The 14,636-nt window shown below is 34.5% G+C and overlaps 2 pseudogenes across 1 annotated transcript; both read left to right on the forward strand.

Moving 5' to 3' along the window:
* The first annotated feature begins 7,507 nt into the window (after window positions 1-7,507).
* Window positions 7,508-9,541, forward strand: LOC143599092 (uncharacterized; annotated as a pseudogene). The gene is made up of 2 exons (XR_013147237.1): window positions 7,508-8,107; window positions 9,179-9,541. The product of XR_013147237.1 is annotated as an uncharacterized LOC143599092 (transcript).
* A 4,450-nt stretch (window positions 9,542-13,991) lies between these two features.
* LOC143599093 (RING-H2 finger protein ATL57 pseudogene) lies at window positions 13,992-14,636 on the forward strand (annotated as a pseudogene).

The raw sequence follows: 14,636 nt of genomic DNA on the forward strand, positions 1-14,636 counted from the left end.
AATATAAATAAAATAAAAATGAAACACACTATAATGATGCTACAATATTTTTAAATGTTACATACCACAAATAAAAGATCTGCTTTTTTGAGCCTTGTAGTTTCTGGGCTTTAAGGAAGAGTCCAGTGGGCCTACTTCTTCAAAATTCCCAATCCCAACTCCTGAACCACCCTACATTTATGTGAGAACAAAGCGGTTACCTGTTTATTCGAAAAACAGTTAATTTAATAACCGGTCAGTGTTCAATGGTCAATTAACCGGTTAGACCAGTTAATCGAATCGGATACTAACTGATTTTAAGCAAAAAACCCTAACCATTATAACCGGTTTCGGGTATAACTGACCGGTAAATAACTGGAAAAAAAACGGTTTAATAAAAATATTTAAAAAACCTAAAATTGGTTTCGTTTATCCGGTTTCTGGCCCAAAATGTATAACCGGTTACTAACCGCCGGTTTTTTATGGGTAGAAACCGGTTAGGGGGACCAGTTACTAGCCGGTTAGAAACCGGTCACTAACCGATTAACGGTTTGGATGTGCATTTCTATGTGAAATCAACTAGTTTGGGCTGTTTTGGACTTCAATTTAAAATTTATGGGATGTTTTCGTCAAACACCCGAACCAAATTGACCATTTATAAAACGGTCCGTTATTACCTGTATCCATTTTTATCAAAACTCGTTATGACCAGAACGAAAAAAGACCATTTTTAAGACGATAGGTTATGAGTTATGACACGTTACCTAGACCCGACTGTTTTTCTAGGCATGATTTAAAGAATAGAAAGGTTCAATTTGCATAAACACATATACTTACTGGTCCACCTTGCAACCAAAGAATTATAGGCCAAGGATTGTTTGGATCTTGAGTTCTATGAGGACTTTTGTAGTACCACCAAAACATATGAGCTTCTGTTTTTATAAACATTATAACATCCACAAACACACATAAAAGAATGTTAAAAGATCAAATCATGAATTGCTTTAACAATAAACACACACATACAAGAATGTTAAAAGATTTACGCTACAAACACACGCGCGCTCACACACTCACACACAAGAATGTTAATAGATTGAATCTTGAAAATCTTTATAGTTTAAACACTCTACACATAAGAATGTTCAAACTTAAATGAAATGTTGTAAATCTTTAAATTATAAATACGCACATATAAGAATGTTAAAACTTAAAAGATTGAACCTTGAAAATCTTTTAAACAACAAACACTCACACACACACACAATGTTAAAAAGATTGAATCTTGAAAATCTCTATAGTTTAAACACCCACAAATACACACAAGAACAACGTTGCAAAAGTCGCTAGGCGGCTGACTGGGGAGCTGGGAGTACTCGGAGAGTACTCGGACACAGTGGCGGAGCCACTCTATAACCACCGGGTTCGGCCGAACCCGGTCCTTTTTCGGTTTTATATATAACCTATCGTGTTGAATTAACGAACGAACTCATTTTTTTTTGGTGAGCGAACCCATTATCGTTTTAAAATAGTATATTCGAACCCATTTATCATAAAAAATTTAGTTAATAAACAAATAAAAGCATCTGCCATCCACTCGGCAACTGATCAACTTTTTTCTTCGCCGTTCGCCTTAAGGTTTCAACCATCGCCAACAACCAATACACGTTTGTCTATCGTTTGAGAAGGGTTTTTCTTCAATGAAGCATGTGAAGTCGGATTTGCATAATCATTTGGGTGACGATTATATATATGATGCGTGTATTTGTTGTATTGAGAATGTGTTCTTTTTCAAAGTCGCGATTGAATATATTTTTTAAAACATGAAAATACTTAATGAAAAATTATAATATACAATATCTTTTTTTATATTTAATGACTTTGTATTTTATTAAATGCTAATGATATGTTTGTTATGATAGTTGATATTGCATTTTATTTATCTAATCGAATGATCAACACAACCCGACCCGACCCATTCGGGCGTGAAAACTTTGACACCGGAAAAAAAAATCAAGCATCGAAATTTCCGAACCCACAGGAAAAAGGTTTCTGGCTCCGCCACTGCTCGGACATGGTATATATAAAGAAAATTAGTTTTTGGATATTATATATATGTCAAATATCATAAATTTACTTATATTTATAATAAAATAAGTAAAGAACAATATAAATAAGAGAAATACATTTTTAAATAATAAATTATTCTAAAAATTGTTAGTCATTAATTAAAAAAATGATATTTATTCTTTAATATTAAAGATATAGAAGTTATGCTTTATTTTTTAAGCCAAAATCGGTTCGAGTTCACCGACTAGATGCGATTCTGATTGAGGTTGACCACCTTTAATCAGTTCTTAGCAACTAGACGGAATTAAAGAAACTCGCCTCGGGGACATACCTTGTAGCGAGTAATCGGCCTTGAAAACCTACTTTTACAACATTGCACAAGAATGTTAAAACTTAAAAGATTGAATCTTGAAAATCTTTTAAACAACAAAAACCCACACAGGCACACACAAACACAAAATGTTAAAATGATTGAATATTGATTATTTTTTTAACAAGAAAAATATAAGTATAAAATCTTACTAGGCCTGACTTCAACATAACCCCATCTTTCTGACCCATCTGGAGTCCCATAACCCATAGTCAATCCTCCATTGAAAAGTGGTAGAAAGAATAACACAAGTGAAACACAGCTCAAAGCAACATAATAGGACTTCCTCATTATCCTAAAAAAATATGTATATTGAAGAATTTTCTAAAGATATTTTAAATCACCAAAAAGAAATATAAAACCTACCAAGTTCACTGATAAATACAACTTTTTTGTAAGATTTTTGTAAAAAAAATGTTGGATTTTAGGGTGTTTTATAGTTGAGATTGAAGATTTGAGTGTAAATTAACTAGTAACTTAAAATATGAATATATATAATTAATACTTTTTACACTCAATCTACAACAAACAATAAAAAGAAAAATCCCTCCAGAAATAAAGGTTTTTCGTTACAATTTCATTTTTATTCTTTTTGTGTAACTTTTAAACCGTGAAGTTAATTCTTTTCTATAAATAATATATTAACAAACTTTTTTTATTAAATTGAAGAGTGTTTAATATTAGAATTGGGATGAAATTCAAAACTCTAGATTCTAACTGAATTTGGTTTCTAGTTTAACAAAATTTGGTGCCATTTTTTGTTGATTTTTATTTGATTAAAATAAGTTTAATTTTTATCATGTACATGATTTTAAATACAGTCTTATAAATCCATTTTATACTCTGATGTGACTTTTTTTTTGTGAAACTTCAAAATTTCAAAATTCGAATAACCCGATCTCGTTAACTATTGCAATCGATTCAATCTAACCCTTGCATGCTGAAAGTTGAAAGGAACCATGATTCGTTATTTGTTTTACAGCTCATAAAAGTTTGCGCATTGCAGTTATAATAAAGTAAGGCATGGTTTTTATTAGTGTAATTTTATTTAATTTTTTTAACGGTTATTTGGATCACTTACAGGCTTACAGCTATTGGTCTATTTGATTATTTTCATTTTTTAGGTTTGAAACCTTGAAGTGCTAGGCTGGCACACCTCTAAAAGAAATCTCGTACATAAGTCCACCTTTAATGTAGTTTATTTTGGAAATATGACCAAGGTTAGAGGTGCACAAATCGGGTTTTTCAAATACTCGATTTCGGGTATGGAATAGGGTTCGGTATGACCGGGTATTGAAAAATCAGGTATTGGCAATACCCGGTTCGGGTCCGGGTATTGTCTCTAAAACCATACCCTATGTATCGGGGGTTCAGGTCGGTATAGAACCGCGCATTATAAAACCGTGAATTCGAATACCCTATTTTCGGGTATTGAAAAAACTCTATCTTCGGGTATTTTTCTGGTTTTTTCGGATATTTTTTGGGTATAGATTGGATGCACTTTTAGGGATATTTTTCAGAAAAGTTTCATTTTTTTTTCAGGTAATTTCGGGTATTTGAAAACCCGGTTCCGGGTATGGAACCGGGTCGGTTTTCGGGTATTACCAGATATAAATCGGGTCCGGTTCTGGTACGGGTTTAGGTACTAAAATGCATACCGTATCTGTATCCTACGAGTAAAGTCGGGTACGGGTTCGAGTATTAAAAACCAGGGTATAAGAAAACCGGTTCCTGGTTTTTTCGGGCCCGGTTCTTGGTTCGGTTTTTTTTCACCTCTAAGTTAACCAAGGTACCACACTACCACAAAAAAAGGTAATATTTCTGGATTAAGCCCAGATACAATGGGCTAAAAAGCTCGTTAGATAGGCCCATCAAAGATTTATCATATTATATATACTCTTTTCTAATGTACTTCCAGTTTAATAGTGAAGAACACATAGTAAATTACACCCATAAAATCACAGGGAATAACAACATTTCATGTTTATTTCATGTTAAATTATAATGCAACTATTTCTTTAAAATTTTTCTACATAATTGTAAATGGGTCATAGAAATTGAAAATGTTACATAAGAAACATCTGTATTAAACATTATCAACATGTTTTAGGCGCTATAGTTATTTATCGTAAAAGAACTCAAAAATTAAGCGTCACTAACTAGTACCACTTTCAAAATGACTTATCTCTTACAGTCCTACAAAACTCCATTCGAGCAAAGAAAAAAAATCATGGCCTCTTTGTGAACAAAATGAGCATGAACAACTACTTAGATTTTTTATTTATTGTGTATTTGTTAAAGTTCAGGTAGATTAAATTTTTGAAATCTTTTGAAACAAGGGTGGTTGATCATAACGAAGGTGAGGGAGTCGGCAACCATCCTCATAAACATAGCTATAACAGCTAACACTTCCACCCACCATACACCGACACCTAGAGTTCCAAAATCAAACCCGACAGCAATATAGGCATAGGCGAAGACAGTTCAATGAAAGATAAAACCTTAAGCAAACGGAAGAAAGAGATAAAACGATTACCTAAAATAACTAATTAGAAATTAAAATTGTTCACGTTTCAAAATGTTAAAATATAAAATTTGAATGTGACTGTTATTTAATATAATGGTTTTTTATAACATACCATTGTATATATACATAAAACACTAATCTTTTCTAATCATATTTTCAAAAGATACGTATTTTTCTATTACGAGACTCGAACTCACATTACTTGAAGAATTATATATAATAAATAGATAAATAAATAAACCTCACTACCTGATCCATTATGCTAGAAAAATAGCCAGGAGGAAAAACTTAAAACTAATAGACTATAATTAGGGCTGTAAGCGAATCGGGCGTCTGGTTATTCATTTGGTAAGAAGTTCGTTAATGTTCGTCAGTTTAATTAACGAACCTGACTGGACAAAAAAATTTTGTTCGGTAAGCTTAACGGACTAACATGGACAAGAGCCAAGTCCTTTCGATAGTGTTCGTCAATGTCCGGTAATGTTCGTTAAATCACGTCCGGTATCGTAAGTGTTTAGATTTATCTGTTAATGTAATTTAATTGTGGAATTTCTAGTATTATTAATCACACTTTTGTATTACTACATATGTCTAATGTCTCTTATATTGATTCATTATGTTAATATATTAAGGTAACGGTTGGTATGCAGGAATGAAGGACGGAATGGAATGACCCATTATGATGTAATGGAATATAGTGTGTTTAGTTAACCAAAGGAATGGAATGACCCATTACACAGTCCATTCCATTCCCTCTAAAATACCCCAATTTCATTCCATCCATACCTCATGTTTTTTTTTTCATTCCATTCCCTCATTCACCCTACATCACCTTCACCACCCAACATCAACACCCACCACCACCACCAACCACCGCCACCACTGCCACCATTGTCGTCCACCGCCGCCATCACCCACCTCCACCAACCATCACCATCGGTGCCAGCCACACAGCACCGCCAGCCACCTGTCGCATATATCAACCATCGCCCCACCATCACACATGCCGCCCATCGACACCGCTGTCACTACCACCACCATCGGCGTCCACCGCCGCCACCACCCACCTCCACAAACCATCGCCATCAGTGCCAGCCACCCACCACCTTCAGCCGCCCGCCGCATCCATCAATCATCGCCCCACCATCACACACGCCGTCCACCGTCACCGTCTCCGTTGCCCACCACCACCTCCACTGTTACCGCCACCACCACCTCCACCGTTACCGCCATCACTCCCACCACCACCACTCACTATCATTTTAATTTTATTTTTTTATTTTTTTCTTACCTACCAACAATACAAAGTAATGATTCATTTCATTCCCATTTGGTAACCAAACATTTCATTGGAATGGTAATAACCCATTCCATTCCTTTGTTTATTCCATTACCATGTCCATTCCATTCCGTCATCCATTCCATTACCCCATACCAAACAGTCCATAAGTGTTAAGTATATTTGGATGCTATATAGTGTAATTCTAAATTTGTAAGTAAAGTTGTTTGGATTTATGTTTGGAATTAATATGTAACAGTCTATTTTTGTTGTGTCTGTTGTCCATTAATGTTCACATGTTCATTAATGTTTATTAGTGTTCGTTTGTCCATTACTGTCCGTTTACAATATTAACAGACGGACACGGACAAACTCAATCTTAATCTTAAAATACTAATAAAAGAAAAGGTTGAATCTTAGGTGTCAAGCCTATATTTCTCCTAATTTATAATCTTTCATCTCATTCATTTTAGATATCCATGGCTCATAGGTCAAAATCATTTTGTCAATTGGGTTATAACATAGTGTGAATTTTATTCATCATTGAGTTACGTGCATTTTCATACCCGAGGTTTGACCAACTATGCAACTTTAGTACATTTTTTAAATTTCATGCAAATAAACACCTAACGTTTCCAAAATCATGTTATTTTAGTACTTTTCGTAAACTTTTTTTGTTTTTTTATCGTTAGGGATAAAATAGTTTTTTTTTCCTCTCATTTACTTAACCCTTTAGGTTGGTGGTTATTTTTCAGCATTGTAGAAAATATATATTTTTATGTATGCATTTATATTGTTTAATGACATTATGATCTAGATTATTGTCTATACACATTAATTATTATATTTTAAAATTATTACACGAGAAATTAATTAAGTTCATATTTTCTTTCATATGTGGTACATATGGTGAAATATGAAAAATATACATTTCATAAGTCGTGAACTGAAGAAAAAAAATATAATTCATAAGTTTTACTTTGTACATTAAATTAATTCATAAGTATTTCAATTGAAATAATAAACTTATTTATTTTTATCATTTGATAAATCCCATGTAATACACGGGTTCAAAAGCTAGTTTCTTAATGAACGAACACAAACATGAATTTCGTTCGATAGAGTGTTCGTGAACCGTCTGTTTTTTCGTTAAAAGCTTAACCAACGAACACGGCCAACTTCTCGTCCGGTCCAGTTCGACCAGTGTACACCCCCATCTTTTTAAAAATCAACCAAACAAATAAAATAATCATTTTTCTTAATAATGACAAATTCATATCACGTTAAAAACATTACTTCTTTTAATGCACACCTTTCTCTATAAATAAACATATTAATAACTCCAATGTTTATCACAACTTTTTAACTTTTTAACAGTTTTACCACACGTAGCTATTTCACTCAGCACCTTCTACCCACGTGTCCTCCACGTGTCAACTCCACACACAACTTCCACTTATACAAAATCCAACAAAAACATCATAATCAAATCACTTTCACACACTTTTAACAACAACATAAATAATGGCTCCAAAGAAAACTGTCGTCAAAACCACCAAGAAAACCATTCAAGAAACCGTTCAAGTTTCAATAATCGACCAAAAAACCAACACACCAATCACTAAGGATATTTCATCTAATGAAAAAGATTGAAATTGTCACGGTTCAAACCCCACAACAAATGTTGTTAAACGATGATATTGATGATGTGGAAGACGACGTCGTAAACGAGCATAAGATACGAGAGATTGAAGTCCAGGATGTCGTCACACCGACACCGAAGAAAACCGGGCGTAAAACGAGAGAAATTAGAGTTCGGGAAGCCGATACACCGGTCCCGAAGAAAACCGGGGGTGGTGGGAAGAAAAAGAAGCAGAGGAAGGTAGTTATTTATTGTATTTGACACGACACCAAAACCTGACATGATGAACCTAATAGGAAATTTGTGGGTTTAGGCCAGTTTCAGGTCGAATCTGTGAACCCGTTTAGCTAAATGGGTCGGGCTAGCGGGTTTAGCGTGTTTAGACCATATTTTTTATTTAATAAATTAATTGGTTGAGGACCTATTTTGTAATTAAATTAATTGTTCTTAAACTAAAAAGATACAAATTATAGAAAAATATTGGGACTATAATTGTTTTTGAGAAATTTGTACTTTTGTTTTAAATGTAATTATTCTCAAAAACTAAAAAGGTGCAAAATATTCTATAACTTAATATAATTGTTTTTTTTTTGCAAATTTACAATTTTTTTCATAAAAATGAAAATTTAGTTTTATCTTTAATTAAATGTAATTGTTCTCAACTAAAACGATACAAAATATAGAAAAATATGCTCTAATTGTTTTATAGAAATTTGTACTTTTGTTTTAAATTAAATGTAATTGTTCTCAAAACTAAAAAGGTGCAAAATATTCTATAACTTAATATAATTGTTTTATATAAATTTACAATTTTGTTCATAAAAATGTAAATTTAGTTTTTCGAAATTTGAAAAACAAATAAAGAACTTTCAAGACAAATAGGCCGTGTTCAGGTCAACCCATAAATACGCGGTTGCGTTTGGCATTTTGGGTTCACATGTGCTACACAATTTTCGGGTTTGGTTTGTGCAAAATTTTTAGGTTCATGTCAGGTTGGACCGGGTCAACCCATAAATACGCTGCCGCGTTTGGCGTTCTAGGTTCACATGTGCTACACGATTTTCGGGTTTGGTTTGTGCCAAATTTTTAGGTTCATGTCAGATTGGACCCACGAGCACAACACGTTTAACACTACGTGCCGTTAGGGTTTACATGTGTTACATGATTTTCGGGTTCGGTTCATGCGTGCCAAAATTTCAGGAGGTTGGACCCACGAGCACAACCTATTTAACACCCCTAGTTATATAGCCACCATATTACATAAATAGTCCCTATACTATCACTAACATTATAATTGTTGTTCTAATAAAGCTTGGCGAGAGCGGTGCCGGTGAAGGGTACAAAAGGTATTTGCATAGGGTATTAAAGCAAGTGCATCCAGATTTAGGGATATCGTCGAAGGCGATGACGATAATTAACAATTTGATGGGTGACATGTTCGAGAGGCTAGCGGAGGTGGCTGCGAAGTTGTCACAATACAACAAGAAGATGACGTTGACGTCGAGGGAGATACAAGCCGCGGTTAAGTTAGTGTTGCCTGGAGAGCTTGGGAAGCACGCGATCGCGGAGGGGAGTAAGGCTGTTACTAGTTATGTGGCTTATGGTGGTGGAACCAAGTCTTAGGTTTGATGTTAAGATTTAGTGATGACTAGGAAGTATGATATTACTAACGTTGTGGACTTGTAGTTTTTTTTTCTGTTCTTGTTTTTATTTTGTTGTGGTGGTTTTGTATTTTAAATGGGTGTCACGCCTATGGCTTATATATATATATATATATATATATCTATCTTACATGCTATAGTAACACGCCGTAGAAGATAAACGTATATGTTATGTTAAAAGCAGTTGGTTTGTATGCTATACTAACATACATTATAGTATCAACTATCAAGTTGTAAGTAGTTTTGTTACTCTTGAAACATTCTATGACGCCATATTTGAACAAAAACAATTTGACCATCTAATATCACCGGGTGGATTAAGTTTCACGATTTCGAACTTACGCACTGACGAAGCCTCTTTACCTTGGGTGGCCGCAACCCCTTTGTTTTTTTGGTAGGTTTCACAATATCAAACTGAAGCCTCTTTACCTCGGGTGGCCGCAACCCCCTTTGGTTTATTTGGTAGGTTTCACGATATCAAACTTTATTTGGTAGGTTTCACGATATCAAACTTAAGCCCTGACGAAGCTTCTTTACCCGGGGTGCCACCGGCACACTTTGTTCTTTTACGTTTACCCGGGCCCATTTTGCTTCTTTACACAGTAGTGCAAGTTTGCCTGACTACCCCTTTGTTTAAAGCACTGACGTAGCTTCTTTACCCACCCGGGCCCTTTCTGCTTCTTTACGCAGTAGTGCAAGTTTGCCTGGCTACCCCTTTGTTTAAAGCACTGACGTAGCTTCTTTACCCAGGGTGGCTTTGCCCCCTTTGTTTTTTTTACACTACTAGCTTCTTTACCCAGGGTGGCCTCGGTCCTCTTTGTTTTTTTACGCAGTGGTGTAAGTTTACCCAGCCAACCCTTTGTTTTTCTACACAATAGTGTAAATTTATCCGTTTTTGGTTTTGAAATTTTTATACGTGCCCATATTCACCGAGAAATTTTTAAAGGTAGTGTAAATTACTTGTTTTCGACTGAAAATATAAGTCATGCCTACCTTGTTTATGAATTTTTTAGAACACATTTTCAGGTTGTCTTCGTCGCGAAGAAAAAGATACTAAAACGAAACTCCCTAGCGTTCTTGTCCTAAAGAGGTTTTCAGGTAGTCTTTTTCACGAAGAAAAAAGTACTAAAATATAATTAGGTGGTAACTTTTAAATTAAAGTAACTGATTAAATTTAGTTTGAAATTGATTGAATTAGTTGACAAGCTTACTAAATCAATCTAAACAAGACTAGATTAAACTTAGCAGAAAATGTGATTATAAGTTTGGACTTACAAAAGTGACACAAAGCCCACTACATTGAACAGTTCGTCCGGAATTAGTAAAGCTGCTAAAGCAGGTTTATAAACAAAATTTTTCTATAATGGGTTTCTGCTTCAATGGAAGATAATTAAACAAAAAGAAGTGGTTTGGTTTATCCCATTTTAGTATTGGTACTTTTTAAATGACTTGTCTCAAGTTAACAAACTTGTAGTGCCTAAATCTAAACACTTCTAAAAATGAAACGATAATATACTTTACATCTACAAAAGCCTACCGCATGACCTGTTAACTTGCGTCTACGTCTAAGGGCATTAGTGCTTAAACGGATTAGTTAACGCCTACGTCTAAGGGCATTAGTGCTTAAACGGATTAGAAACGCCTCTTTTTTATGTCTAAGGGCATCTTTTTATTTCTAAGGACATTCATCGATGTTGTACTGTAACAGACTACAAACACCTTTTTTTATGTCTAAGGGTATCCAACTGAAACGGGTTTTTTATGTCACGTCAATGTTACAGACTTTTTCCAGTTCTAAGCGTAGTGATCGAAGAACTTTGCAATAAATAATTAAGTTAAATAAATATTCTATAATAAAGAAAAAGGTGAGACATGAGGAAAAGCTTTGTAATAATAATTAAGCTAAATAAATAAGTTTATAAATAAAGAAAAAGGTGAGAAATAAGGTTTATTATTGGTTGGTGAAATAAATGGGGTATACACAAGCGCCACGAACGCCAAAATAACCTGCACTCATGCAGTGCCGATTATGTTAAAAAACGTCCAAGGCGTAATGGTGTTTGGGCGTTATAGATTCAAAAATAATGGGGGATGAAGCCCTACGAATACCCTAAACGTATTCCAAAATTTACACCTCATTAAACTACCATGTGACTTGTTATCCTTGTAAGTTGTAAACTTGGTCACGTTAAATTACTCCCTAGCTCTAAACGTACTTTCAAAACTATCGGTGTGGGTCACTAACTTGTGTTAACTTAGTAGCATTAACTTACGCCATACCTCTAAACAACTTATAAATTTACACAACCTTTTAGCGTAACGTGTTTTGAATGTTATCCATATGATTTGTTATCTTTACTTCCAAGCGTACTCCTAAATTTACAACATTATAACGTAACGTGTTTCAAGATTATTCATGTGACTTGTTAACTTACACCCGAACTTACGTGTAGTGTTTCGAAAATTGATAGATAGTTTATTAATCATTCACAAACAGCCTCATTAAACTCATCAAATGTGACCTACGAGCCACGGCATAAATCAGACAACGATTAAAAAGCATTGAATGCTTATTGAATAGAGTAACTACTTGATTGATTTTCTGTCTAGAATATTGGTTTTATTAATCCAAACTATCGTCTTTTAGTCACTGCCGGTCTCATCTAACGAATTGGCTGCTGACGATCTCAACGTGTAACGTATTTGTTCCTACCGGTCTGCGACTAAAATAATCATAACGCCGTTAGTTGCAGGTCGTCAGAAAAACGTTTTTGGCCGAAAAAATCACATTTTTTGCCGAAAAACGCCACCTGAACACCGCCATAACCAGCAATTGACTCACCGCCAACCAACCACCACCACTTGAGCACCATAAACTGATTTCGACGATAGTTTTAGGGTTCTGACGACCTCAATAATTGGGGATTTTACTATAAAACAGTTCCTAAATGTCCGATACGAAGTTACCAAGATGTTTTGGATGAAAATGTTGAGTTTTCGGGGAAAAAAATGTGAGCTTTTCGGCCAAAAACGTTTTTCCTGCGACCTGCAACTAACGGTTTTATGATTCTGTTAGTCGCGGACCGTTCGAAACAAATACTTTAAAAGTAGGGACCGTCAACAGCCAATTCGTTAGTTGGGACCGACAGTGACCAAAAGACAATAGTTGGAATTAATAAAAACCAATATACCGAATATATATTTAAAACTTTACTCTTGTTTTATATTTTGAATTTGTTACGTATTTAAATATACATACTTTCGTAACCAAAGGGCATACTATCGTCTAAACTCTAAACATATCAAGTTGTAAGAAACCGAGCTACATTTCATGTGATTGAAAGTTCAAGTCTCATTATAAACAAAGTTGTAAATTTAAAAGAGAATTACATATGACAATCAAGCATGACCCGATGGGCATATATGAAACCCAAAGCATTTGGGACGGGTAATTCTCGTCCTTTTTGGTGTTAAACTGAGTATGACATTAGTTTTGAAACTTTTTTTTGGGTATGGAATGAGTATGAGATTAGACATCCAATCTAATTATCCGTAAACATATACCCGTTTGCCCATACCATAACTTTAATATTAACTTTTATTTTCCGTTCACCCTGGTATAGTAACCATTCATTCATATAGTTTTATTAGGTAGAAATGGACTATTTTTATGTTGGAAAATAATCTCTCTACTTTTTATATCAAGCATTAGCTTAGCTTTTATAATCTATATCTAATTTCATATATTTTTGATATGTCAACTTTTTTATAGTGGTGATAGGCATGTATTAGAGGCTTTAGAGCATTCTAAACCTATTCCTTAAAAATATTTGAGAAAAAAATATGAATTATATGGTATGGCTATAAATGTTTATGGGTAGAGCAGAAAGAAAATGTCATACGCAAAAAGTTAAATTTGGGGTTTCACTGTTTACATCGTATAATATTTTAATATTTTTTTTAAAAGTGGTTGTGAGTGAAAGAGAGATAAAGGATAATGATAAAAGTGTATTATTTAATTGAAATGGAGAGAAAAATGTAGTGATTTTTAGTTTAATGTATATAATATATATGGATATATGGTAGGGAACTGAATGTAAAAATGCTCGTATATCATATGGTAAATAAGTTAAAAACATAAAATTGTACACAAATTAGCATGGTAAGAAAATGTATTTTGAAATTCCTAACGAGTATTTTTAACATACTAACGGGTATGCTCGATATATACTTGACATATACTCAGCGGGTATCAGGTTGGTATGGGACACGTGTTACAATCATAACAAAAATAATTAAGTAATACTTAAATACGTTACATATTAAATTATCAACACAAATGTATTTAAAAAAAATAACCATATCTTTATTTCATATCCTTGTGAAAATAACAAAAAAATAAATACTCGAACTCAAGTTAAATCTTTAAACACAAAACACCAAAAGAGTCAAATTGACTCACTTGTCTCCATACATACAAATAATTATGATAGTGAGGTGAAACCGTATGTCACAAAACCTTCCAAATATGAGTGTCACTCATACCACACCAAACACCATCACACCCTCCAAACCCTTCACTCAACATGAGCCAATTCTCCTACCATCGTTTCTTACTCCAAGAAGAAGCCGACGATCGAGTCCTTCGACCGTCGGCTCCCTCCTTCACCTCCACCTCCCCCTTCGACTCCTCCCTAGTCCTCACCGTCCTCGTCCTCCTCACCGTCCTCTTTTTCATGGCTTTTTTCTCCTTATACATCCGCCGCTTCTCCAATAACAATAATAATATTACCAATTTTGACAACTCTGTTCAGAATTCTCCACCACGTTTTTCAAAACATAATGGGGTTGACATCTCCACCGTACAGTCACTCCCAGATGTACTGTATGGTGCAGACACAGACTCCACTAATAATATTTTTAGTGAGTGTTCTATTTGTTTAACTGAGTTTGAGGAGAGAGAAAAGGTAAAAGTGATCCCGTACTGCGGGCATGGGTTCCACCCCATGTGCATTGAGACGTGGCTTTCATTGCACGGCTCGTGCCCGTTGTGTAGATCAACTCAGTTGTTTACGAACGTTGATGAAACCCGATCGTGTACCGGATAG

This window comes from Bidens hawaiensis, unplaced genomic scaffold, assembly GCF_021521415.1.
Source record: "Bidens hawaiensis isolate Kalapana, Puna unplaced genomic scaffold, B.hawaiensis_p1.1 tig00051476_1, whole genome shotgun sequence".
Classification (NCBI taxonomy): Eukaryota; Viridiplantae; Streptophyta; class Magnoliopsida; order Asterales; family Asteraceae; genus Bidens; species Bidens hawaiensis.